Source organism: Ambystoma mexicanum, chromosome 6q (genome assembly GCF_040938575.1).
Source record: "Ambystoma mexicanum isolate Mex_15411 chromosome 6q, UKY_AmexF1_1, whole genome shotgun sequence".
Taxonomy (NCBI): Eukaryota; Metazoa; Chordata; class Amphibia; order Caudata; family Ambystomatidae; genus Ambystoma; species Ambystoma mexicanum.
Genome location: NC_090937.1, coordinates 221,293,132 through 221,320,448, shown reverse-complemented (window position 1 = coordinate 221,320,448; position 27,317 = coordinate 221,293,132). Strand labels below are relative to the sequence as shown.

The 27,317-nt window shown below is 42.7% G+C and overlaps 1 pseudogene; it reads right to left on the bottom strand.

Moving 5' to 3' along the window:
• The window catches only part of LOC138515195 (alcohol dehydrogenase 1-like), a 328,151-nt pseudogene that overhangs the window by 57,001 nt on the left and 243,833 nt on the right, over positions 1 to 27,317 (bottom strand).

Genomic DNA, 27,317 nt, shown 5'->3' with positions numbered 1-27,317 from the left:
GCGGGGTCACGGGGAGGTTGGTTTCATCCAGCTTGGGACCCTCTGTTGGTCGAGCCAATGGTTCCAAACTGCCTTGACTTTGGGGGTTTAGCAGAAGTTTGTGCGTTTGTTGAGAGGGGATGAGTGGTCTTGCGGCCTGTAGTTTCTTGCTTCTTGAAGGGTTTTTGTGGGGGCTGCGATGCTCCAGCCCGCTGTCTTCACTACGGGTTCCCTGGCTTCTTAGCCAGTGTACTTCTTCTTCGGGTGCACAGGCAGCATGGTTCATGTTGCCAGTGCTGTGAGGGCAGCCCCGACGGTCCTTGCTCGGACTGCCTTGACTCTGCAGCCTTGACTCCGTGGCCCGCTCCACGGATAGATGGGTGTTTTATGGACACACCTTCACTAGGAACAGCAACTGTAGAGAGACTGCCACGGACTGCCTTGACGCTGCAGCCTTGACTCCGCGTCCCGCTCCGCGGATAGATGGGTGTTTTATGGACAAACCTTCACTAGGAACAGCAACTGTAGAGAGACTGCCACAGACTGCCTTGACTCTGCAGCCTTGACTCCGTACTAGTTATTGAACTTCCAATATCTGAAAACTGTTGTTCAGAAAATAACCCTTGGCACACTTATTTAGTTGGGAGCCATCACCTCGGGCTAGTTCATATGCTAGATGAAGACAAACTGAAAAGCACGCCTGCTTTTAACCTAGTTAAGTGCCAGTACGCCTCTAAACGGGGCATATACAATGGTAAAAGTCCTGTTGTACCTTGGAGCACTCCACCTCCGTACAAAGTTCCTAATGAAGACAAGATCCCCAGGGAACAACTAAAGTGCTTTTATTTTGTCGAAGCAGATGCAATGCTGGTTGTATCTTCACATCGCCGTGGTGCTATTTGAGAAATACATTTGATTGATCTAGTCAAAACAGTAATCAATCCTTAAATTCCTCACCCAGAACGGGTGCTGCCCTGTGATCATCAGAGGCTTTTCTTAAAGCAGATAGAGGTGTATGCATTTGCTGGCCAGTTACCATGTCATGTGTTGATTAGTGATTATCCTTACAGGGCTGCATACGCAAACTGAAATAAGCAAGAGGGTGATAATACACACAGTTTCTTTGCAGGGTGGCACACAACTTCAACAATTTGTCCTTCACCAATCCATTGATCCTCTCTAGGACCCTGTTGGCCTGGCAGTGGTAGATTGTGCACACATTCAATGCTTGATGCACAGTAATGCAGTCCCTTCTTTAAAAAGTCTGTTAAAGAAATAGGTGCCATTGTCTGACTGCAACACATCGCAAACACCCCAATGAGGAAACACCTCTCTTACAAAACTATTGGCACTGCATTTTGCATCTGGATGTGCACAAGCACATGCCTCGACCAACCAGGAAAAGTGACACACCACAACAATCATATACCTACTCCCATTGCACCAACCCTCCCTATCAGCGTAGTCTATATGGAGTTTCTGAAATGTCGCAGTAGGGTGAGTTAGTGCACCTCATATCATCGTAAGAGTGTCTTCAGTACTGTAGGTCTGGCATGCAATGCAATTTCTCACCATTTAGTAAGGTTAGTTAAGATGGATGATACAACTGGTCCAATGTGACCAGCAACAGTTTGTGATGCATGGTAACTTTACCCATGCTTTCTTGTTGCCACAACATATCTGTGGGGGATTGTGTGCAACCTCTCTCCTACCGTGACTCTTTCTCCTCCTCTGGGGCCCGGCCTTGTAATTCAATGATGTGTGCTATTGGAAGTGAAGTATATGTTGCTGGCAACTGCTCTCATCCCAGTGCTATTGCTGGAAATTCAGAGATATTAGGCACTGGGAGATAAGTGGCTTGTTTGGCCGCTGCATCCGCAGGAGTGTTGCTGAGAGAAACATTGTCTGTGTCATTGGTATGGGTGGTGCATTTAACCACTGCTGTCATGGAGGGCTGGGAAAGTGATTCAATCTGTTTATCCAATAAAGCTGCACGTTTAAGTCAATAAGTCAGCCCTTCTGAACCCTCTCCTTTTCCAACTCGCAACCCCAAAATGCAATGTTGTTGTCACATTGGCCGAATCAGAATAAATTGTCACCCGGCACACTTGGGTGGCTAGAAGTAACAAACCACATGGAGCTAGGTTGTAGGAAAGATTCAAGAATTAATCAATTAATCAATTCTTGTAGTGGGTTTGAATCATCTAAAAACCAACATAATTTTGGCAGGCTTTTTGAATATGCAAGTGGAACCTGTAAGGCAATTGGAGCGGCTCTGGGAAGACCAGGATATTGCCTGGGATATCCCCACCCTGATAGCTGACCACACAAAGCGGGTGCACCAACTTGCTATGGATACGTCCCGTTCATTGAACAACATGGAGCGCAGAGCCTGTAGCGGCCGGTTCTTAGGCGATCAGCCCGCAAGATCAACTTTTGCCAGACATAATACCTATCCATCAAAGATTACATTTTGATCATGGCTAAAGAATGGGCAAGGATTGATAACTTTAGAATACATTAAAGAGAGGAAAGTGATCACAAACCTTTGAGCATATCGATCCATTTCGAGAAGCTATTATGAGATGAATTAGGGAGGGCAGACACCATAGTTCTGACTGGCCATGCGCAGAAGTCGGTGAGGTGGACTATAGTGAGTGATAGGGCAAGATCTAAAGATCTCTATATACAATGCAATCAAGGATAACCTTGCAATTGTTCATGCAGACAATGCTCCCGATCTAGAGATATTGGGAGAGTTTCATAAGATAGCAGAGAATGTTGTCCCGCTTTTGACTTATGAGTAAAAGATCTTGCTACCATTAAATCGGGTTGGTATGACCAAGCCTTTACAGATGCAAAAAATAAGATAATGGTCTGCATAAAGGCTTCTGGCATAGTGGCTAAGCCACAGTTGTGAATTTATAGAATGGACTACAAATCCATAGTCGTAAATAAATAAAAAGACTTTGTAACCCAAAGATGGGAGACACATTTAAAAGCCTATGAGGAGGGGCATTTTGATATTGATCGTAGGCAAAGAGGTAAAAAGGGAAACAAGTCTTCAATGCTGTATTACGGCTGGAGCTTGGAGAGAACATTTCACAAACTTATATGGTAAGCCAGAAGTAAACCAGAAAGTGACATTGAATTCTAGTATAACAAATGTTTCTGAAATGAAATTCTATTATTTGATATAGAGGAGGTTAGGAGGGCTACTATAAGCGAAAAGAGTGGGAAAGCCTCCAGACCTGATGGGATACCACTTGATCTATACAAGGATGAGGCAATGGTTTGAGCCCCGATACTGTGAAAAATGTTTAACTCAATGATGAGATTGGGGATAGTGCCAGCCTCTTGGAGAAGTGTGGTGGTTTTACCGATATACAAAAAAATAAGGAAGAACACACCGGTCAACTACCAACCTATTTCTCTCCTCGAGAGTGTGGGTAAAGTTTGTGCTAAGGCAGTTTTTCTCCCACCTCAATCTTGGGTTGAAGAAAACAACATAATTAGCGACTTACAGGCAGGGTTCCAAAAACATAAGAGTACTGTCAACAAATGTTTTTGACTGTTCCTGTAGATCCAGAAGTACAGTGTGCCCTGAAAATGAAGTTGTGCGCTATATTTGTGTATGTCAGCGCAGCTTTCAGCATTATCTCAAGGAAAACCCTGTGGTGGATCATAAGGGAGAGGGGGGGTCCCTCCAAAATTGATTGAGGCCATTCGGCTTTTGCATACTGATAAAAAGGCTGTTGTCTGCTACGGATTAGCCAGAGAATTGACTGATCCATTTGATGTAGAGATGGAAGTAAGACAAGGCTACGTCCTTGCACCCCTTCTCTTTGATATATACAGTGAAGAACATATCAAGGCATTAAACCAGAGATGTATGAACTGTCCAAAGATGGGAAAGGACAGTTATCCAGATTTATTTTATGCTGATGATACTCTGATATTGTCTACCTCACCACTAGGGGTTGAGAATGGATTTGGAAATATCTTTAAATAAATGTGAGACCCTTGGATTACAACTGAACACAGATAAAACAAAAATATTGGTGTTCAAAGCACAGTTTACAAAACAAATAAATGTCGACATTTATTTAAAAGAAAGCAAAGTGGAACAGACGGTGTTCCATGATTATTTGGCCATCAGACAGCATGTGAACTGTGTATGGTCATCTCAATTCGCCAAAGATTGTTCCAACCTGGGAAAGCTTAGTGGAGCTACCCATTCCTTTTTTTGTAAAACATGGGAGGGGGAAATCTTGCCTGCTGTGGAGTTATACCGAAAGCAGGCGATACTGGCTTCAACCTTTGGTGCTGAAATCGGGGGTGACAGTAATATGGGAGCCCTGGAGACAATGGAAAATAAGTTTCTAAAACACATATTGTTATTGCCACAGAGCTCACTGTCAGCACTATTACATTTGGAAATGTATATCAGTCCTATAGCTGCAAAACCAGTATATTACTGGCTTACACTGTGGTGCTCAGATAGCCTAGGGAAATACAGAGAAACATTAAAACATCTACTCAATTTGGAAGGAGGGCAATGTATTCCATGGGTTGCACACGTTAAGAAGCAACTAATAGGGCTGAATGAAGCTGCATTATGGTAAACCCCAGAAAAAATGAATACATCTGATTTGCCTAGGAGAAAAATAAACTTAAACTTGAGGAACAACAAAGAGTTGATGCTGGAGGCTGCTAGAAGCCTCAAGTTGGACTTGCTTATATTGAGGGTAATTAAGTCAGAGTGTGTCAGAGTGTCCGGTGTGCCATGGAGCCTGTTCCACTACTTTTGGATTCCTGCCCGAAATTGCTGCGAAATTACTGCTGGAAGACTGGAAGACGTTTTTGAAGCAAAAACTACGTGGAGTCTGCTTTTATTTTATTTTATTTATTTATTTTTTATTTATTTTTATTTTTTACTTTCACTTTGAAGACACAGGAGTCTGTTTTCACTTGCCTTCTCACTTGCCTGACGCTCCACCTCCCTACGCCCGCTTACTTCAAAAACCGGAAGTCAAGCGAAGCGTAGCGGAGTGTGTCAGAGTGTCCGGTGTGCCGTGGAGCCTGTGCCACTACTTTTGGATTGCCGCCCGAAATTGCTGCGAAATTGTTGCTGGAAGACTGGAAGACGTTTTTGAAGCAAAAACTATGTGGAGTCTGCTTTTATTTTTTTTAAAAATTTTTTTTTTACTTTCACTTTGAAGACAAAGGAGTCTGTTTTCACTTGCCTTCTCACCTGCCTGACGCTCCACCTCCCTACGCCCGCTTGCTTCAAAAACCGGAAGTCAAGCGAAGCGTAGCGGAGTGTGTCAGAGTGTCCGATGTCAGGTGGCGGGCGGAGCGCGGAGTGCCTGACCACAGTGCCGCCAAAGAATTGCAGAACATAAAAGAAGGTAAGCTTTATTTGCACGTGCCATTGGGACTCACTGAAGGGGAGCAAGGACACAAAATGCACTTAAAGAGAGACAATGAACAGACTGAAGTGCAGAGGGCATAGTGAGGGATACGGATGTGACTTGCTCCACCCCCTCTTGGGCTGCGTTGGCAGAACTCCAGCCAGCGACCCCTGACCCCTTAATAAATCAAAGTTTCTGCCCCATCAATATTCAAGTAAAAATTGGAGCTAGCACTGCGCTATACATAGATAATGGGCTGGCGGGCGCTAATACCGAAGAACCAGCCAAAGCCATTGGAGCCCCCACAGATGAAATTGAAATTGTAGCAGAAAGCCTACAGATGGAAGCAGAGCATTTGACAAAACAGGCCACACAAAAAATCACAGACAAGCCAGTGGAAGACCAAAAGCAAAATCTGGTCAGTTCTCCAATTCTAACAGCATTGAATGTCTCTACTATTGAGCCCTGGGTAAGCCCAAAGGAGGCAAGAACAGGTCACAATCCAAGCCAAGCGTCTGTATCTAGTTGGATAGAAAAACCGAAGCTACCAACAAACAGGGGAACGTCATATGCTGAACAACCTGAAAAGAAAAAACTCAAACCCCGAGGCAGAGGACGAAAGGCCATGGAAGGAGTTAGCACAGTCGGAAGGCCGTGAGGGGGCTAATCCAAGAACTCAGTTCAGCCCCCCATCTAGATACATAGTTAAGAGGACGAAATACCGGAACAACCAAAAGGAGGGTGCTCCCAGAAGCATCATATGGAAACCATTTACAGCAGGACCATTGCCAACAAATTTAACAACAGGGGCTCCCAAAACTCCAAACACCATAAATGGAGGAACCACAGTAACCCCAGCAAATGCTAGGGAGACACTAAGCTTCAGCTTTGGCAGACGGAGCCCCGCCTGCACTAATCAAATGAATAAAAAATCAGGAGTCGAATATCAGATGCAGTTTTGTTGGAAACGTCAATGAATATGGAGAACGCACTAAAAGACAAGACCATAGGCACCAAAAACGTTGACAAAGAAAGAGGAATGACCGACAAAGTTGACATCAAAGACAAATCGACGCAAACGTTGCCATTAAACCAAGTGGGAAATGAAGACCAGGTTAAATCAGGTCGAACAATGGAAGACAATTTCCTAATGGTCGCAACTATGTCAGGAATCCTAGCACCCTTCATGAAACTGTATGAGGACATCGCGGACACATTAAGAGACCATTCTACGATACTTGCAATGGTACATACCAAAACAATATTTGTAGAGGGTTTCATTTCAGCAATCCAAAACAATTTGGACAACAGCACCGCCAATATCACCCAACTGCTACATGACATAATCGAACCTATACTAAAAGAAAGAAAACTAGGGAGGTTAAATCAAAAAGGCAACGACTTTATAAGAAAAGACTCAGGAACAATGACCGTACATGAGGTTATTCCAGGTGTAGAAAAACAAAACAATGCTGAATCTAATGAGCAAGAAAATAAAGGAGAAAGGAGCATGGGTACACCAGTAAATTTAGAAGAGGACTCAGAAACCCAAAGTGTAACCGTTATGGAACCATGAGCAACTCAAAGTGAAGAGAAGGGGGAGGTAAAACAAAACAAAGATAGACCCCCCCGACTGAGGATATCACCAGTAACATTCTTCCAAGAGAAAAACCAAAGAGCAAATTGTCTCAACCAGGAACAAGAAATGAGTCTATGAAATCATCAGAGATCGAGGTGGAAGAAAGTCCCCTAAACAGAAGCGCTAGGGAAGGGCTAAACAACTCAACAGAAACAGTGGAGGCCATTTCTAGTAAAAGACTGACAACTAGGCCGGGAGACTCCATCACTACGGACAAATGTCTGGAGAAAGGAAAGAAAAAGGGGAGATCTTCAAAACAAGAGACATAAACACAGAAGATAAAAAAACTAGACAGCCAAACAAAAACGAAGAACAATGGGACCACAGATAACAAATCAGGGGGGCACCACAAGAACATAGGGCCCTCTAGAAAACAAAAAAATCAACCACCAGCAAAAGTCCCCAGCAGTAGTAAATGCCGAGCTTTCATTAAAAACCTGACAATATCAAAAGAACAACCGAGTATAATTGACCAGTTAAGAAACAACAAGAAAAAGGTGAGACCAGACCAAAAGACTGAAGAACAAAAGATGTTAGAAATCGAAGAAGTTGATTGCTCTGACGATGACCTGCTGGACCTCTCCACTTACCCGGTCTCAGATGACGAAGACAAACAGGGCATAAGAGGCATCGATGAGGTAAACACAGGGGCTGATGATTCCGCGAGTGAGGAGCACACAGATTATAGCAAAAGTGACACCTCATCTATAATGTCAACACAAGCCGGTTATGAGACACAGAGAGAAAACAAAAGAGTACCAAATACCCATACAGAAAAGGATGGACCGAGAAAAAACCAGGAATCAAGTGAAAGAGGTCAGAAGAACGAACGTCAAGGTCGAGAAAGGTTCGTGGGACGGTCTGTGACCCGAAACCACAGAACCAGTCGGGAAAGTGAAACAAGATACAGCAACAAGTGAATTGAGACGGAGGAAATAAGAGACCGGCAGTACACAAAAGAGGGGGGACGAGATCTACAGCACAGACCCACACGCAAAACAAGTGCTGCTGACAGTTCCAAGCAACCAGGGCTTGTTCTGGAACGGATCCTTCATTATGAGGACTGATTAATCCTCAACAGAACCAACGTAATAAGACTCCTCCACCACATACCGGCCCTAAGACTAATTACAACAGACGACTTGGCGATCGTAGAATTCATCGAGGAAGATCGCACCGACAAGGTAATCTTGCATACAAGATAAAATCTGGTGAGACAACTGCTACTGGAAGAAGCTCTGCAATTAAGACCAATGGGTTTCGACCTACAAGAAAGTGATGAAGTCCTAAAAACCCAGGAGAGAGTAAAGAAACACTCGGTGAGACAAATCAACAGAAAAGACAGAGAGACCAGTAGTGCCAAGAATAACAGAACAACATCAGCGAGAAGGGGCACCCAGAACACACAAAGCTCAAACAAAAGAATTCAACAACAAGAAGAAGAAAACGAAGCAGCAAGGTGGAAATGGTTGAAAAACATGATTGATGACAAAACAAACACCCAATAATACAAAACAGTAAAAAGCGTGGGTTCATGGAGCCTGGGAAGTTGGAACACCAGAGGCTCTAACCACCTTTTTACTAATGGAGTGCTTCAAAAAGAGAAACTTAGTGTGTTGTGCCTACAAGAAACATGGCTGGTGCAACCACCGACATTGGAAGGATACGTGGTTTTGCTAAACCCAGCAGTCAAAGGTCCAAAAGGTAGACCTATGTCAGGTCTATTGGTAGCCATCAAAAATGACCTGGACTGGCAAGTGCTGGAGGAGACAAATCCAAACTTACTCATTCAGATGGTAGCGTAACAGCTGGACAAAAAAGCCAGTAAAGTACTAATACTGATCAACATATATTGGAATCCAGCAAACTCACTACACAAAAACCTGCCAGATGAAATAGCAGAATTAATCGATGAACAGAGAGAAAAGTGGACTGAGCCTATGTTCATACTGGTAGGAGACTTAAATTGTTCGTGCCTGAACAAGGATGACTGATCAGAGCATGACATAACAACAGCTTCAACAAAGGAAAAAAGAGGTACAATTTGGAACCGTATGGTGCAATCAAGGGATTGTGTAGTACTGAACGGAAAGGTGAAGGGGGACCAACCAGCAAAACCACCCTGGAAGGGCACACAATCAGTAGAGATCCTGGACTATATTTGCATCTCGAGTAATTTGTCGGAGAACATCCAGACCTTGGAAGTAATCTCAACAGTAGAAAGTGACCACAAGTTGTTAAAACTGACGTGCAAAAACATCAGCAATAACAAGACCGGAACTTATAACCAGAAGTTGGTCACAGACCAAAAAGGTATCAAACTAAGGATCAGACCAGAGAAAACAAGATAACTAAACCATAATCTAAAACAAATGATCTTGACGCTTGAAAACGAACAAGGCCAAAAAAGGATTGATTACACCCCGCTTTTCAGAACATTTGTTACAGAAAGGAAGCTTGGAAGTAACCATCAAATATAAACCTACCAACACCAGTACGACAGTCGTATACGAGAAAAGAAAAAAGCATTAAGGAGAGACATCAGAAGACTAAAAAAGATTAAACACGACAACTGGTGTAAAGAGATTCATAAGCTAAAACAAAAATACAGAAACTGGTTACATTTACACAAGAAGACCTTGCTAAATCAGGATGAAGAAAGAATGCTGGGAAAAATAAGATCTAAAAATACAGCTGAAATCTGGGCAATCATCAACGAAGTGGAGAAGCCTCAAGCAATAAGTCAAATTAACCCAATTAGTGCTTTTTCATGGGTTAAGCACTACACACAGCTGCAAGGAGAAACTCACACTGACCCAAAGCGGAAACCAACGACAAATAAAAATGAGGCAACTATAGATATAAGTATTGAAGCAATTGAGAGCATCCTAAAAAAACTGAAATATTCGAGAGCCCCTGGGCCCGACGGGCTGACGAACGTAATACTGAAAAGTAACACAGGCGAATGGGCTAAATTTCTTCATCTTCTATTTAATTACATACTAACAACAGAAAAAATTCTGGATTCCTGGCGAAAGGCAGTAGTGTTGCCCATTTTTAAAAAGGGTCTCAGAGCATCAGCTGATAATTACAGACCAATCGCATTACTAGACGTGGTGGGGAAGGTCTTTGCGTCTACACTACTGAAAGCATTAGACCATTGGGTACAGCAAAGTGGACGACGTGATCCTTGGCAATCGGGTTTTGTGAAAGGGAGAGGCACAGCACTTAACATCTTCCTGATTAACTTAATGAAAGCCAGAACACAAAGGAATAAAAACCAAGGAATCTATATTGCGTTCGTAGATTTGTCGAAGGGTTTCGACACCATAAAAAGAGCTAAACTATGGAAGAAAATGGAAAGCTGGGAATGTCCACAGTCACTGGTGGAGAACATCAAAGACTTGTACACGGATACAAGCATCAGAGTCAGATTGGACACATCGGGTACATTAACAGACGAAATTCAGATAAAAATGGGCTTAAAACAAGGATGCCCGCTGGCTCCAGAATTGTATAACCTGTTCACATCAGACCTGGAGGAGTCATTTGAGTCCACTCGCTGCTTTCCACCAAAAATAGCAGGAATGCCGATTGGGAGATTGCTTTACGCAGATGATATCGTCCTGATGGACCAAACCCAAATCGGCTTGCAAAGACAGCTCACTACATTACAATCGTATGTAGACTCAAAACATCTGGTAATAAATCCAGAAAAATCGAGAATTCTGAAGCTATGCCCAGGAGGTAATAGAAACAGAGGGAAAAAACTAGGATGGTCTCTGAAAAACAAAAAAATATTGGAAGTTGAAGCTTTCACTTACTTGGGAGCCTGTATAGACAATACGAAAAACAACATGCCAAGAATAGTGGGGCTAAAAAGGAAAGCAACCAACCTAGCTGCCCAAGGGAGAATTCTGCGTAAAAGATACTGCAGATTCACCTTATCACCTCTAATATCCTTTTACAGGATGAAAGTGGTGCCAATATTAACATATGGGGTAGAATCACCAACACCCCTACAAGCTCAAACATGGTCAATCCTGGAGGGCCTGTTTTGGAGGAAAACTTTACAGCTGCCCAAATCAGTCCCAATACAGCAAATAAGGAGAGAGCTGGCATTGACATCACTCAAAACAATTGCGGTATGGAAAATGCTAAGTTTCTACCGAAAATGTCTTGAAGAAAACACCACGGGAGGATTTGGGGTGCTGATAAAAGCCCTAAAAGACCAATCTGATATAATCTTAATAGACTGGCAAAAGACATGTCGAGGGATCCTAGTGAACCTCAGTGAGTCAGAGGATGACTTATGGATCAACCCAGACAAAACTAAAAAGAAACTATACATGGCAGATTGGATCGAAACCCAAGAAGACAACCGCAAATACAAAGGTTACGAAAACTTCTGGGCTCAACCACGAAAACTGAATCAGATCCCAAGTTATCTGACTTTATTCCCTAACTAGTACTTCCGAGACCTTTTTCTGAGATTCAGATTGAACATTTTACCAACGGAAGAAATATTACAAAGAAGAAAAATGTATATCCGTGAAAGCTGCAGAATGTGTAAAATAAAAGGAGAGATAGAATCTCTCCTATAGTGTACCGGTTTAAGGAAAGAGCGAGAGCAGTGCTTGGGGGACATCATTAGAAGTCACATGACAAGGAATGTTGATGAGTGGTGGAAGACTCTTGTAGAAGGAGAAAAAATGAAAATAACATTGGCACTCATAAGACTAGTGATTCTAATTCTCAAGAAACTAGAGGTGATCAACAACATAACCCAGGCACAATTAGGTGTTACCAAGCTCTGCTATCAGGATACTGTACATCAAACTGAAGACACATCATGGAAGAATGGACATGATCAGGTTAAAGGTTTCAAATATGGAAACCATACAATCTGTTTAAATAAAATAATAAAAAAATAATAATAAAAAAAATTAAGACCCTGGTTTTGAACATTACCTTGACCTCATACAACCATCATATGAGAAATCTCTGTAGGGTCCTTTATGAAAACCTAGGGTCAAGGTGATCAACCATTTGCCCATTATGTGGCCTAGACATGGAATCTGTTATCCATTTTTTGTATATCTGTGGAAAATTGAAACATCTGAGAATCTGATATCTAAGACCACTTTTAAGGCAGCTAGGCACCGATTGACTATTGAAGCAATGAAATTAGGTAGATCTCCCACAGAGCACCCTGTTGTGTTTGCTGTAGCCCATTATATTCAAAGGGCCTGGTTGCTCAGGTTGAAATTAGTAGATAAGGGTATGACCGTTGGTCGATTAAATTATTCTGCATAGCGTTTATACCATAGGCTTTTAGTGATTGACCTAAACTCAGGGATTTTCATGAGGCTGTGTCACGGCACTCACCCATAGGACCCATCATGTTTCCCTTCCGTGGTAGGCCTGTTGCTGACTTTGCGATTGGCTGCGCCGACATCCATGCCTTGGTCGTCCTCCTCCACTATGTTATTTCCAACTTACTCCACCTAGATGTGTGGTACTTTTTCTGTCTTATTTTACTTCCTTCTCTGCAAAACTTCCAACTTCTGTCTCTGATTTTCCAAATTCAGTGCTTGCACTGCCTGCCATCACGTTAAGCATGGGGTATCTTATTACGTGGTGCTGGGGAATTGCTTTATGTCCCTTGCTGGTTCTCACTGTCTGGCTTGGTTCAGGAGGTGGACTCCCACACTGCAATATCAACAGGACTGGATGGACACGGCTTCCCAATACTTGCCCTAGATCATCAACAGTGCCAGAAACTAGATAAATGGGAATCACAGGGGGCTGACCTTGACAGGCTGCAAGTATACCCTGCTCTTTTCTTTTAAATTCTTTTTAGAGATGAGTACATTGAAATTGTTTTAAATTTGTAAAGTGAGCGCAGTGAGGCAGAGTGTTTGGTGCCTTGTGTTGTATGGCTGAATTGAACTGAATCTGTATTCTCCTATCTTCAGAAAACTTTGCTGCGAATTGTGTCTGAAAACATGCCGTGCCTGTGAGATGCTGCAGCATTCTACCTGATGTCCTCTTTCTACTACTGCCATCACTGCCTTCTATAAGACGTCCTCAAGGGAGCGGAGCGACACGGAGTGAGGCAGAGTGTTTGGTGTTTAGCGGGTGGCAACTGCGACACATGGACTTTTGATCTCCTGGCAGTGACTACGCCTTCTGTCACCTACTACCCACAACTACTGAGCCGGTAAGACTTACAGTGGTCCATATTGCTGCAGAAAGCGTGGCCTGCGAATTATACAGAACACTCACCTGCTACTATACACTCTTCACAGTAACTGGCTGGGTCCTGTGTTGGATTCTGCTAAAGCAGAATCTAATATCTTATTTTGATACAAGAGCAGCGCAGCTCACAGAGCCCTAGGGTGCTTTTACCCATTTAACAGTCAGCTGTCTCCCTTCGTGGCAACTGGGGGTACTAACCCTTTGAACCACATGGCAGACCCTAAAAACGACGGGGACAGAACAGGAAGGGGTGACAGAAGAAATATCTACTACAAAACTACAAAACAAGGAAGTGAGCATGTCAAACTTTGATGGCCTTAATGACATTAACAATGCTGAAATAGTCAGTGAGGAAGAGGGACTGTGGGAACAACAATCTGCCATTTTGGAAATTCCCTCTACCTGCCCTCTCAAAATATTAGTAGAGGTTACAGCGAGAACTGTTTCATCTCAAAAAATTCTGGAGTGCCCTCGGGACTGCCTTCCCATAAACTCACATGTAAACTCTCAGGGGCAAGGGATAACATCAGCAGCGCTGTAGCACTACCCCTACCCGAGGAAAAACTAAATTAAACCTCAGACCATGACTCAAGTAGAGCAGAAGGCCCTCTTCCTATACCATAAATGACTGGGACAAAACACCCTGAGAAGGAAGTAAGGGTGGCAAAGGATAAGCTCCTGACACCCTATACTTTCGGATACTCTAAGCAACCCAGGCCCAAGAAGCAACCTTGTGATCTGTGGAGTTCCGTGATTTGGAAACCAAGAGGTCTTACCCAGGTCCTCTTACAGTCTAAACAACAGTTCTTCTATGCTCGCCCTAAACCAGCTACTTCTTCTAAAGGAATTCCAGGTTCTTTAACACAAAACTGTACCGCCGGTCATGTTGACCCCCCCCTGCTCAGAGCAAGATTGTTCCTGAACCATCTTCTGAAGTTCAGGTAACTGAAAATGTGGACCATGAGTATCTCTATGACAAACCTATTGGAGCCAAGAAAACTGAAACTTTACCGGAAGATTTTGCCCTAAATGATGACAAGCTGGTGGAAGCGCAAATCATCGGCACAGATGACCCCCACACAATCCCTTTGGGAAAAGAAACTTACATAAGAGCTCAACCTGGCCCTAAAAAAAATGCCAAAGGTTGCCGAAAGGTCTGGATTGAGCGTGCTTAAGGCAAGCCATTCAGGCCAGCCTATTCAGGCTACCAAACACCATTGAATGACATCCAGTATGGAGGACTCCTCCACTACCATTGAAATCAATCAACTAATGGATGAAGATCTGCTACTGGATCTTGTTGCTGCCCAAATGGAGGGGAAAACATCTAAATCCTTGACTATAGATCCGAACACGATTACAGCTTTTTCCTTAACAATGGCTCCCTTTATGAAGTTGTATGAAGGGATGTCTGACCAACTTAGATATCAAAGTACATTACTGGCCAGGCTTCGCTGCAAGACAGTCTTCATTGAAGGCTTTATCTCTGCCTTGAAAGACAATAAAGATAAAAACCTTGAGCGAATTGCATCCTTCAAAAGGAACATCTTGGAGCCTATTACAAAAGAAAAGGAAAACAGGAGGGTCTTGTTGTCAGTAAATCAAAGGGCTATCCCCCTGTACACTCCAGCTACCAATGACACTTCCATGCTTGGAAGACCAGATAAAGACATGGAAAGTGTGTTGGCCCTCTGAAAATCCGCAATGTACGGGATTTGCGGAGCTCCAAATCACAGAACAAACAGTATCATCTCAATCTGGTTCCTAATAGCTCAAATACTCAAGTGGTAGCTGCCAAAAATGGGTCACTTTCTTCAGCTCTTCCTCAGGTAACTCGGGTAATGGTACCCTCATAGGAACTTGACACTGAAGCTCCTTCCATCCATGCCCTTGATTCTCCTGTGGGCAGATCTTACCAAATTTTTGCAAATTCCCAGGACTCACATAAGAACTCCAGTAGACAGGCAACTTCTAGAAACAGCTGTCTGGAAAAAATGTACATCCTCCTCTGAAAGTACTATCGGAACCTCTCTTTCCCAAATTGAAATGAAATCAGATCTTGTAAAGAATCTAAGGCCATCAATTCTCCACAAACCCCGGCTGGCCCTTTGAAAATAAATAAAAACACTGAACTGTGCAGAGAAATGTCTTCTTGTGACTCTATGGACGAATCGGACTCAGGCGTGTCCTCCGAGGAGGCTCCCCAAAGCCTGATGACTAGAAAACAGCCCATGTCACAAAAGATAGACAGTGGCAACTCATCAATTAAGGACCACTCTTGCGGCTTTGATGAGTTAAAGAATCTCTCTATTTACTTGCACGACTGGGACAAGGTTTCCCCGGTTGCCAGACATTTCGTCGAAAAAAATTGGTCGACCAGACAAATGGTCGAACCAATTTGGTCGAAAACCAAATGGTCGAAATTTTTTTTTTTTTTATTTTAACCCTTTTTTTTTTTTTTTTGGGGGGGTCCTCCCCAACCCCCTTTTTTTCTCTAAAAACCCCTTTTTTAACTAAACGAAAACCCGAAAAATAAATATATAAATAAAAAAAAAAATTCGACCATTTGGTTTTCGACCAAATTGCGTCGACCAAATTGCAGTCGACCAGTTTTTTTTCGACGAGTTGACTGGACACCGGTTTCCCCCTCCAGAGACCAGCTTGATATTACGCTGGTAGAATGTCTGGTCTTTTTGAGAAGAAACACACGCTGGAGACCAAGTAATAATACTGGGTCACACAACCGCTCTCATATGGGGCCCAAGATGGGCACGTATTTATATCTGATTCACGACAATATGTTCAAGTATCCATAATATACCATACTTCTTAGAGAAAGGAAAATGAGTCTTTCTGGTTCATATCAAAAATGATTTATCCATAATAGTTCAAACAAAAAGCTATCACTAATAATCCTTAGTGAGGAAGCAGTTGCCACAATCCACATGTATTAGACTAAAAAAGCCAATGCATTTCGGAAATTATTTCCTTCATCAGGGCGAGTCTCATTGGTGTGGTCAGTGGTGAAAAACAGAACGTCCTGCGTTCATGCCCACTCAGCAGTGGGTTGTAAATGACATTATGCACAAAGGCATGGAGAAAATCCACTCGTGCTTAGAAGGAAACCAATCTTGTAATACACAGAGAGAAACGATCCTCCACTGTGCAGCTGCAGGGCAGTGACTCAGACTGCAGAGTTTTTTGAGAAGAAGTCATCATTCAAAGGACCTGCCCATCATGGTGACTGACTCAGAAAGCAGGGACGACCAAGAGGTAATCCCCGAAAGGCAGACGTTTGGTGAAAACAATATAGCATCCTTCAAAACAGGCCCAAAGTCACTTCTCGTGTCCACACGACATAAGCAACCCAGGCTAATAAGAGAGAGCCTCAACACAAGAGCACACACAATAGCTTTATAACTATGGAACAACAAACATGAAATCTAAATAATCAAGTACCTTGGGGGGCCAAAAATAGCCCCACTCCTACAACTACAAAAGAAATGGTGACTCTGAGTGGACCAAAGGACTAGAGGACCTAACAAGAGATTCGAACATAACTTCACAATAAATCTGGAAAGAACTTTGCACATAAACAACAATCTAACCCTCAACAGAGCTAACATCTTGAGACTATTTCATAGTGTCCCTGAACTAAACTCAATCTGCTCTAAGGACATCGACTTGATTGATTTCCCAGATGAACGAAGCAACGATAAGGTGGTTTTGCATCTCATCTCAAAAGAAATCAAACAACCGTTAGATAGGGAAATCCCTCAACTGACTCTTATGGGATTCACACTCAGAGACACTAATCCACTCACATTAGAGAAAATTGATAAATCAAATGACCAAATAAGATCTGTGCTGAAAAACACCTATCAGATACTGACTTCAGTAGCCAGTGAGGACAGAAACAACTCATTGCCACCTTTAAAGAATCTGAGGTTCTCTGTGAAAAACTCTTACCAAAACATTACTAGCAAATCTTTCCAAGTTAAGCAGGGTAAGGAACAAGAGGACCAATGGGATTGGCTTGCGAATGTCCTAGCACTAACTCCTAAAGCCCAGGGAACATGGACTTTGTGTCATCAAACAATCGCACTTGTTGGAACACTAGGGGTTTCAGTCACTTGTTTGGAGAAGGATCCTTGTCATATGAAACGGTTGATATCATATCCATGCAGGAAACTTGATTAAGAGAAACCCCTATAGTCCAAGGCTTCACGTCACATCTAAACCCATCCTCCAAGGGCCAGAAGGAGCGCCCTATGGTGTGATTATTATTTTTTATTAAACAACGATAGTAGCCTGAGGACACTGGGTGAAAAATGTATCTCCTCTCATCCAAAATGTCCTGCTCAAAAGAAAAATTCCAGAAGGTAATAACACAGTAGGTTGGCTTATCTGCAAGCTCTATTGGAATTTGACCTCCGAGTATGCAAAACACCTCACTGAACAAGTGATGAATGAAATAGATGATGCAAGAGACAAAAGGAAAGAATTGAAAGTATTTGTTTGTGGAGATCAAAACATCCACTGCTTCAACACAGACCTAACTCTAGTTGCAAATCTTATGCCGGACTGCGACAAAGCTACTCTACGTGGCTGCAATTGGAGAAAGGAACTTGGAATTTGAAACATCAAAATCCTGAATGGCTGTACTATGGGAGACATCCCACCTAAACTGACTTGGAAGAGAGGCCTTGAGAGTCAGATTCTTGATTACTTTTTTGTCTCAGATAATTACAAACCATATATAAAGTCCCTAGTAGTTGAACCCACTACTATGAGTGACCATAACATCTTGAAACTGCGAATGGAAGGTCCACTGCTAAACAACCCTCGGCCGTAGCCTTAAGACTTAACATTACATCTGGGCAGAAACAGGCTGAAATTGAACATAAGCAATATAATTGCCTTGAGAGAGGCACTTAACTCTCCTTCTCGGAGGAAGGATCTTGATTATCCGAGACACCTTTGTTTATACATGGAAAAACTAAACATTGGCAAGTTACCTGGCTTCCGCCACAGGCACAAATTTGATGCTGAAACATCTGAAAGGAAAAAAAAAACAGCTGAGCAGACTAAAAGAGCTTGGAAAAAAAGACCCTCTACGGAAACCCATGGACGACTGGAAAATGGGCAGACTAAGCTATAAAAACTCCGGGGAGATGTGGAAAAACCTTAATGCTATGGTGGCACCTCAACAAGCTCTCCTAACTAATCCATTAGCTGCGGGGGATTGGATTATTAATTTCAGTGCCCTTTTCTCAGAAAAACCTGAATCTTTTCCAGATGGATGCCATGGTTCATCTCATTCCTGGTCTTTTGAAACAACGAGGGAAGACATCCTGGACTTAATTAAAACTCCGAGCTCCTCCAGAGCTGGTGGCCCTGATGGCCTAACAAACATGACCCTGAAGAAAAATCCTGACGAATGGGCATCGTTCATGTTAAAATTGTAGAAGAAAAGCTTCTTGGAGGTCTTCAATCATAGTTCCCATCTTCAAGAAGGGTGCTAGGTCTCTACTAGAAAACTATAGACCTATCGCACTTCTCAATGTTATTGGCAAAATATTTGCAGCCCTAGTCTTGAAGCATCTAAACTCGTGGTTAAGAGAAACCAAACATCGAGATCCATGGCAATCTGGTTTTGAGAAGGGCGTCGAAAAATCTTTGAACCTGTTTCTTTTAAATCTGCTGAAAAAATGATCTATGCAAAAAAAACAGCAAGAAACTGTACCTGGCATCAGTGGATTTATCAAAGGCTTTCAACTATGTAAATCGCCTAACTCTATGGAGTAAACTAGCCGCTTGGGACTGTCCGAGAGACATCTTAGAAGCCATAAGGAACCTCCACACCTCAACCACTGTTTTCATAAGATTGAACAAAGAGGGGGACTTCACTGAAGCAATACCCACTACAACTGGACTAAAACAAGGCTGTCATATAGCACCTGCAATCTTTAATTTATACACAGCTGATATGGAGGAGTCATTCGCAGGTATAAGATCTTTCCCTCCCAGCATTGCAGTAATACAGGTTAATTGACTACTATATGCAGACAATGTCATAATCATGGATGAAACCCTTGTCGGTCTGCAGAGGCAATTAGATGCCTTAGATAGGTACTTGCCAAGAAATTACTTGAGAATTAACCCATCAAAGACGAGTGTCCTGATTTTTAGGGGAAAAGCCAGGCGGCAGGCTAAAGGATGCAGTTGGTTTGTTGAATGAGCTAAAATACCACTGATAACCTGGATGACTAACCTGGGAGTATCAATTAACGACAGCTCGGTAGATACTCATCATGAGGTGGAGCTGAGAATGAAGATGAAAGCCTTGCTGTACAGGCGAAGATTATCAAAACAAGATATGGCAAATTCTCGCTTGTACCTGTCCTTACCTTCTATAGTGCAAAGGTAACTTCTATCTTGACATATGGTTTGGAAAGCTCTCTATCATTGCCCTGGAAAATCTGTCCCGTTCTAGAGGGCTTATTCAGGAGATATGTTTTATCATTACCAAAATGTACTCCTGTGGCAATTATTAGAAGAGAGCTAGGTTTGAGATCGCTATATGCACAAACAGTTTGGAAAAGCCTATGCTTTTACCGAAACATTTTTAAAACCACCAATGGAAGGAGGATTACTGAACCAGGCCATCTCCGCTGGAAGCAATGCTCTCTTGAAGAATGGTGCTTCAAATGCACAGTAATCCTAAATGGCATTGAACGGAACACCAATTCACTAATGGAAAATCCAGAGAACATGAAGCAGGCACTTTTTGAGCAGGATTGGAGCAACACACTGGATGCAGTAAAAGAGTACAGGTTGTAAGGCAAATACTGCACAGACATCAGAAAGTGAGGAAGAACTCTGCAATACCTAGTAAAATTTCCATCAGACTCAGCTCAATCCACATTTTTGAAAAATGAGTCCAAACTTACTCCCAACAAAGGAGACACTTGAGGTCAGGAAACCAGAGGCCTCTAGGAACTATCATTGTAGACTTTGTTGCTACCCGTCAGAATCTCTCCAACACTTGATCATGAACTGTCCGGGGATCAAGGATGAGAGATCAAACTTGATGAAGACATTTTATTCTGAATACAGCACACTAGCAGAGAGCGAATTATGGCTCCATTTGACACAAGGATCTAGGATCTCTGTGACTTTTGCTCTTTTGGAACTTGATACAATCATATTTGAACGAATCAAAGCAATTACTAATGGCTAAAGCGTGTAAATACAGTGCTGTATTTATTTTACTTCTTTTTCTTTGATTTTATGTTTATTTCAAATATTTTACCTTTTTGTTTCTTCATTATTAGCTTTTCTTTTAATATTCTGAATTTGTTCCTTGTGTTGTTTTCTCTTTCTTGTTTTAAATAGCTGAAAGGTTTCAATTGAAATTGTTTGCTAATAAAAAATAATATTTGTAAGGTGATTGATTGTTCTATTTTATAACTATGCTTTCATTTTTGTGGGATTTTGAAGAGGCTGCGAGTATACTCTCTTCATTTCTCTTACATTTGTTTTAGATGTGAGCACACAGACATTGTTTTAAATGCGTAATGTGATTGATTGTTCCATGTTAAATATCTATGTTTTTGTTGGTCTATTGTTATATGTACTTCATGGTTTTTATACCGAATCAAGTATCAAAATGAAATGTATTTATCCCCTACATCCAATTTGTTACCTTGAATTTTCCATGTTTAAGGCATCTTTCAACCACCATTTTACATACCACTATCTTGGTCTTAGCTGCGTTGATTGATGGCTCATGGGACTCCATAAATCTAACCAGGATATCTAATGAGCACTGGAGTCCAATCCAGGTTTGATCACGGATGATCAGGTCAACTGCATATGCAAGATACTGTATATGAATTGATCCTAGTCGGGGTCGAAACGAATTGGCTCCCTGCATATAATCACCTAAAATATAAGTTAAAAAGGGCTGGAGCCAAGACACAGCCCTGGCATACTCCCCTTCCAGTATGAATGGCTTTTGACACAGACCCATTACTATCCAACCTAATCCATACTTTTGATCCTGCATGTATAGTTCTAAGTATCTCCAGCAGATCTCCCAGAATTCCCCAACCTTGTAATCTTTTCCAAAGGATGTCTCTGTTCATGTTGTCAAAGACGGAAGATAAGTCCACAAAACACATAAAAATTGACCTCTTTTCCTGTCTTCAAACCTTCTGTAGGAGGGGCAAACTAAAACCATTTCACGGGGATCCCAGTCCCTTACGGAAACTGGCCTGATGTTCATATATTTAGGACTACTCTTTCATCCACATATTTAGATGTTCCAGGACTAATGAAGTGAAGATTGTACTACAAGAGTCTAGCAGAGCTATAGGACGGTAGTTGGCTGGTGATATTTGTCCCCTTTTTTAATATTGGGTCAATTATTGCCATTTTTGATGATTCAGGTACTGCCTGTTGCTACAGAATATCTTTAAATAACACAAGCAAAATTTCCACCCACATATTTGGATCCACCTTCAAAAAGAGGTTTGCATCCTGTCTGAACCAGTATCACTGGAGGACTTTGATGCCATAATTATAGAACAAAAACCCTTTGTATCCAGGGATAGTTCCCAAGCTTGTCCACCAGTATGAATGCGAAACCCTTTTCCTGCCACCCCAGCTTCCGTGTGCATGGATTGGAAGTGATCCACCCACACAGATTCAGAAATAGGGTGTGTCTGGCTACGTTCTTTAATCCGCAGGTGTTTATTCAACAATCTCCCAAAAGGTTTGGCATCCCCTTTACAGATGGTACTCAACATTTGTTCACATTCTTATTGTTGGCTCCACGCTTTTTTCCCGCCGCACCCAATTTAAGGTTTTTTTCAGGCTCTGTAGCTTGCGCCTCAATTCTCTAATTCTCTTTTTGCTTCCTAAACATACCAATCGAAATTTACTTTCCTATTGCCTTCATTTGAGAAGTCATGAGTTTTCCTCCCCTTTTACACATAACTCTCCCCAATTCCAGTGCTAGGCTGACAACACACAGCTCTTCTTGAAGCTTCCTCCCTCTACCTCCCCTCCTTTCTCTCTCCTTCCTGACTGCCTGACTGCTATCCAGGCATGGTGCTCTGCTAATGATCTCTGCCCTAATGCTAGTAAGACAGAGATCCTTCTCGTTGGGACACATGCTCCCTGATTTCCCCCCACCCTCTGGACCCCCTCCTTGGGCCCCCTCCCCTCATTCTCTTGTGAGGCTAAAAACCTTTGGGTCATCGTTGACCTCCTCAGAGGCATTCAACATTCTAGAGCTGTAGAGTTCTGGTTCATTCTAGGCTGGACTACTGCAACAGCTTCTTCCTCAATCTGCCTCTTTCCTCCCTTCGCCCTCTTCAACTAATGCAGAAACGGACTGCACGTCTTATTCTTGGCCTCAAGCCCAAGGACCGCATCTCTCCTGCCCTATACTCTCTTCACTGGCTCACAGTGACCACAAGTGAGTAAACTTTGGTGTAATTTTGAGACTGCGTAGGAATGTCCCAAAATGCACACGCTACTTTTAGTGCTATTTTCATTGTGTTATTGCGCCGCTCAAGATTAACACCAGTAGCGCAAAATTGCAGGTAGATATGCAAGATTATCGTAAAAATACAACCGGGCGAATTGCACAAGTTCCCCCGAATTTGATTTATAGGAGAAGAAATGCACTTGGTCATATTGTGCGATACTGACTTCAGAGCTTTACTGCTAGACTTAATATGAGGATAGCCAACTGTCGACAAATATTCCCGCCCAGTGACCTTGAGGGCTGTGTGGAGGGGTTGTCGTCATACCTCTTCTAAAGGATGCATTCTAAGGGGGGCTGAGATGAAAATATGTGTGTGCCTAACTTTTCCCTGCGTGCAGGGCCCCTATGAAAATGCTTTACGGTGATCTGTGCACATGCACAACGTAATCAGGCAAAGTGGCCAATTCAGGCCATGCAAATAATACATTCATGAAAGGCTCTTATGACAGAGAATTTAAGAAAGGTATATTTGCAAGAAAAATAAAGAAACATATTTAAAAAATACAGGTCAGCCGAAAACCACAGAGCACAACAAATAACTCCTGTGGCTCCTGCGAATACCTCCACCTCTGAGGCAGTACTTAATTTGCACATCACTCACACACCATTTTGCTCCAAAAAATATTTGACTGCTCAGCATAGAAAATGCTTTGCAAAAAAGCAAGGAAGCAGAGAGTGGAATCCCTCTGCGGTGGCTAAGGACACGTGACGACATTGCAATGGCCACGGCTGTGAACGAGCCAATGTTCCCAGTGCAAGAGCTGAAAGGCGAACCTGGATTGAGCACATGCAATACAATGAGCACTGAAGATATGCAAGCAATAGAGAGTTTCTCATTTGACACCACTTGCCTTTTTGCAAACACATTCCTCATGATAGAGAGTCAGGACCTTCGGGCTGACATTTGCAAGTATCAACTTTGATCTGGTTGGTGCATGTAAATTTTGGTACATTTGGCCGTAGCAGGTCAATTTAAGAGGTCCATCCCCTAACGTAAGCAGTGATGTGCAGTTGTAAATGCGTACCATCCGGGCTTTGGGAATACTGTCCCTTTTCAATTGTAACAGCAATGCGCTGGGGTGGCTTCTGAATTTGTTTTTACAAACTCAATAACATTTTCATTAATGATAATAATATACGTTACATTCATTATAATCAGAGAAAATGGAGTATGGAGTTGCAGATCATGCGACAATCAAAAGAGGCTGCAAATGGACAACAATTACAATCATTTAAACACAAGTATTTGTTTTAAACAACCAACAAACCAATGTTCAAATCTGCTAAATGCTAGTTTGATATCTTGGACTCTTTCTTTTGGCTATACTGATGTATGAGTGCTGTAAATTCAGTGGATATCTTGACTCCAAGTAGGGATTCTACACATCCCAAAGAGTATATATGCAGTATCTTTGCTATGGGCTTGAGGTGAGGTCTCCAATACAGGCAGTCCCACATTCTCCGTCATTCATGGTGCAAGCATGTTTCCTATTTCATGCTTGTGGTCATTACCGTGAGTGCTATACCAATTGATAAGTCGAAGTGAGCTTCTTTTTCATGGAAATGGGACAATAGTTCATTATCTTTGTGGACTGTGGGACGTGCCTCCTCATAATCCATAGCTGGGGTTCACTCCCTCCTTGACCCCCCTTATTATCTTCTACACTGATAAACAAGCATATATACAAGCACTTAGGTTACACTGAATGAATCGCTAGCATAACGTCACAACTGCTCTCAAACCTTATAGGTTCTCTCCTTGGACTGCATGCTGGGTTCTACTCTGTCTTCTTGGTCTATAATGATAGGTTTCCTGACTGGGAAATCTTTAGGCTTTCGTGGACATTACAGTCTGCTAGAGTAGCTTTTCAATCGAATCAATTGTGTCATCAGCTCCGCGCCTATGTCCACATAGCTGAATGTCCATTAACTGCATCTTCATTGGCACACACTTCACCTGCAAGCTGTGAATGACTGTGCATTAGTAATGGGTGACTGGGGAATGGCTGCTTCCCCTTCCATTGGATATGAGCAGGGTTTGTGTGTGTGGGTTTTCTATGCCACTGGGACATGTGGGGAAACTAGTCATGTGACAGAGACCAAGGACTACCTACGAGTCATGGTTATATTGACACTTTCTCTAGTCCAATGCCAAGGATAAGCCAGCAGGCCCACACTTAGTCCCTGATGTTCTTCACCCCCAATAGTCCTCTCTGAATGGACAGAAAGGCAGCACAATTGCATGGGCCCTTGAATAAAAGCACTATGCATGAAATTCCCCAAGCCCTGGTGTAGCAACTCCTTGTTCATGGTACTCTACACACTGCCCAAGAATGTCAAACCACCAGTGCTCACCTGTGATGTGCTGGGGGGACGTTGACTAATTTGGATGAATTTCAAAAAGGTAACATACTGCCCCCAGGATGAAGGGTAGTTCTAGGGGATGAGATGAGTTCCTTTTAATGGGCAGAACAAAAACATTGATCCTGTCGGTACCGATGCAAACAGATTGAAGGATCTCGATAGGATTCTTTCACCAGCTCATGACCTTGGTAGATGTTCTTAAGTGAGCAACAGAGACCACACCAGGCTTTCTGGGCTGGAAACAGAGACAATACGCACTTCTTAATGGCAGAACAGCAAGAGGGCTACATTGGGCGACAACATCTGCAGACAGATACAGACCTTTCAGTGAAGCATTTTAAGTAGGGTTTCCAGAATACTTGCCTCTCAATGTTGGCATTCTGTCCTTTAAGTGTGCATCACGCTCGAAGCAGAGGTTGAGTCACATTTTATTGTTTACTTGGATTTACTGTTTGGTGAAGTTTGGATTGCCGTCCTTTCACATAGTCATTTATGGATACATTTGTGACAACAAAGTGTCCCTGTAGATTGCCCCCTAAACACGCAATATCTATTGTTTACTGTGATTCGCAGTGACCACATACCATGACATCTAAGTTTCCAACACATTCAAAGCTGTACTCTGCTCCACCGTCGGTCATCTCTGTTATCATCTTGTGGGTGGGCTGGGTGTAGTCCTTCGGGTTGTAGCACTCAGTGGCCCCCAACTCTTTGGCTTTTCCAAATTTCTCTGGGTTCGTATCAATTCCAATGATCCGAGCAGCTCCAGATGCTTTGCAACCAATGATGACGGAGAGGCCAATTCCACCCAAACCAAACACCACACATGTGGATCCAGGTTCAACCTAAATGCACAGAGAAAGGTAGGAACACGATTGAAATGCTCTGCAGTCCAGTCTAGGATGCCACTCTAGGTATGCACTATCCTGAAACCACCAACCTTACAGTTCATTAACTATACATTTTGTACACTACACCTTTTAATATGACTTTTTAAAGCACCTCAGAGACAGCCCCAGGAACCAAACATGTACCTTTACCCTTTTCTCAGTAATACTCCCAAGGCCATTCACTTATCTTGAATGCAGCGCCTCTGGAATCCACTAGAGAGAGAATAGATACAATAGTATATAGGTGTGCTAGGCTGCTTGCCAGATAACATCATAAGAGTTACACTTCTCTAAAATGTGCATGATTTGAGTTATCACATTTGAAAAAAACACTTATTTTTTTTCTACCCTTTATGGAAATGTTTCCATTTTAGTATTTTCTATTTACAGCTAAGATTTGTTGTCACTTCTACTGTGATGATAAAATGTAAAGAAACCTGTTCAACGTTATATAGATTAGCAACACATACATCAAGATAATGTAGAGCATGAATAACCCCCCAAAATTGTTGGCCTTGCCTGCTTTGTTTTCTTGCAGAAAGTGGGTCTGAGGTGGTCAAGCTGGCTGTATGCGTCTCCCTGTTCTCCCTGCCCCTCATCCTGCAGTCCCAAGGCTCGCTTGATCTGTCAGATACCGGATCCCCCTTTGCTGTCTCCCGATTCTGCTCGGTTACTCTTCATGCTCCCAACCTCTAAACTCCCTACCCAAATGCTGAGAACATAGCCACTGTACATGCCACCTGCAAGATTACTCTAAGAAAACACCTGCTCTTCGGGAGGTCGGTGGGGCTTCTGGGGGAGGTCAAAGACCTGCACTGCCATCATCCCACTGCCTAATCCTCAACCTCACCTATCATGGCACATGAGTGCAAATATGTAGAATGAATGCATATAGTGTAATATCAGCCGTGATGTCTTCAGCTCATGTTCACATTTGTTTCTCCCATTCGACCCACTGGATCAAATGTCGTTAATGTATCACTCTTGAACAGACTGTATATGCAATGATCTGCTTGATGTTTGGAGGTGACAATGGGGGAAACCCTAGAGGAGGCACCCAGATAACATGGCAGCTTCCTCCTTCCTCCCCCATGGTTAAGGGGGAGGGGTTGGGCAAAAGCCTGCAAAGCCAGGTGTTTAGCCCAGGAAGCGCATGAGGGGGCGGGAAGTCCGCCAAACATGAAGACAAGCCTGCGAAAGGGCAACAAAGA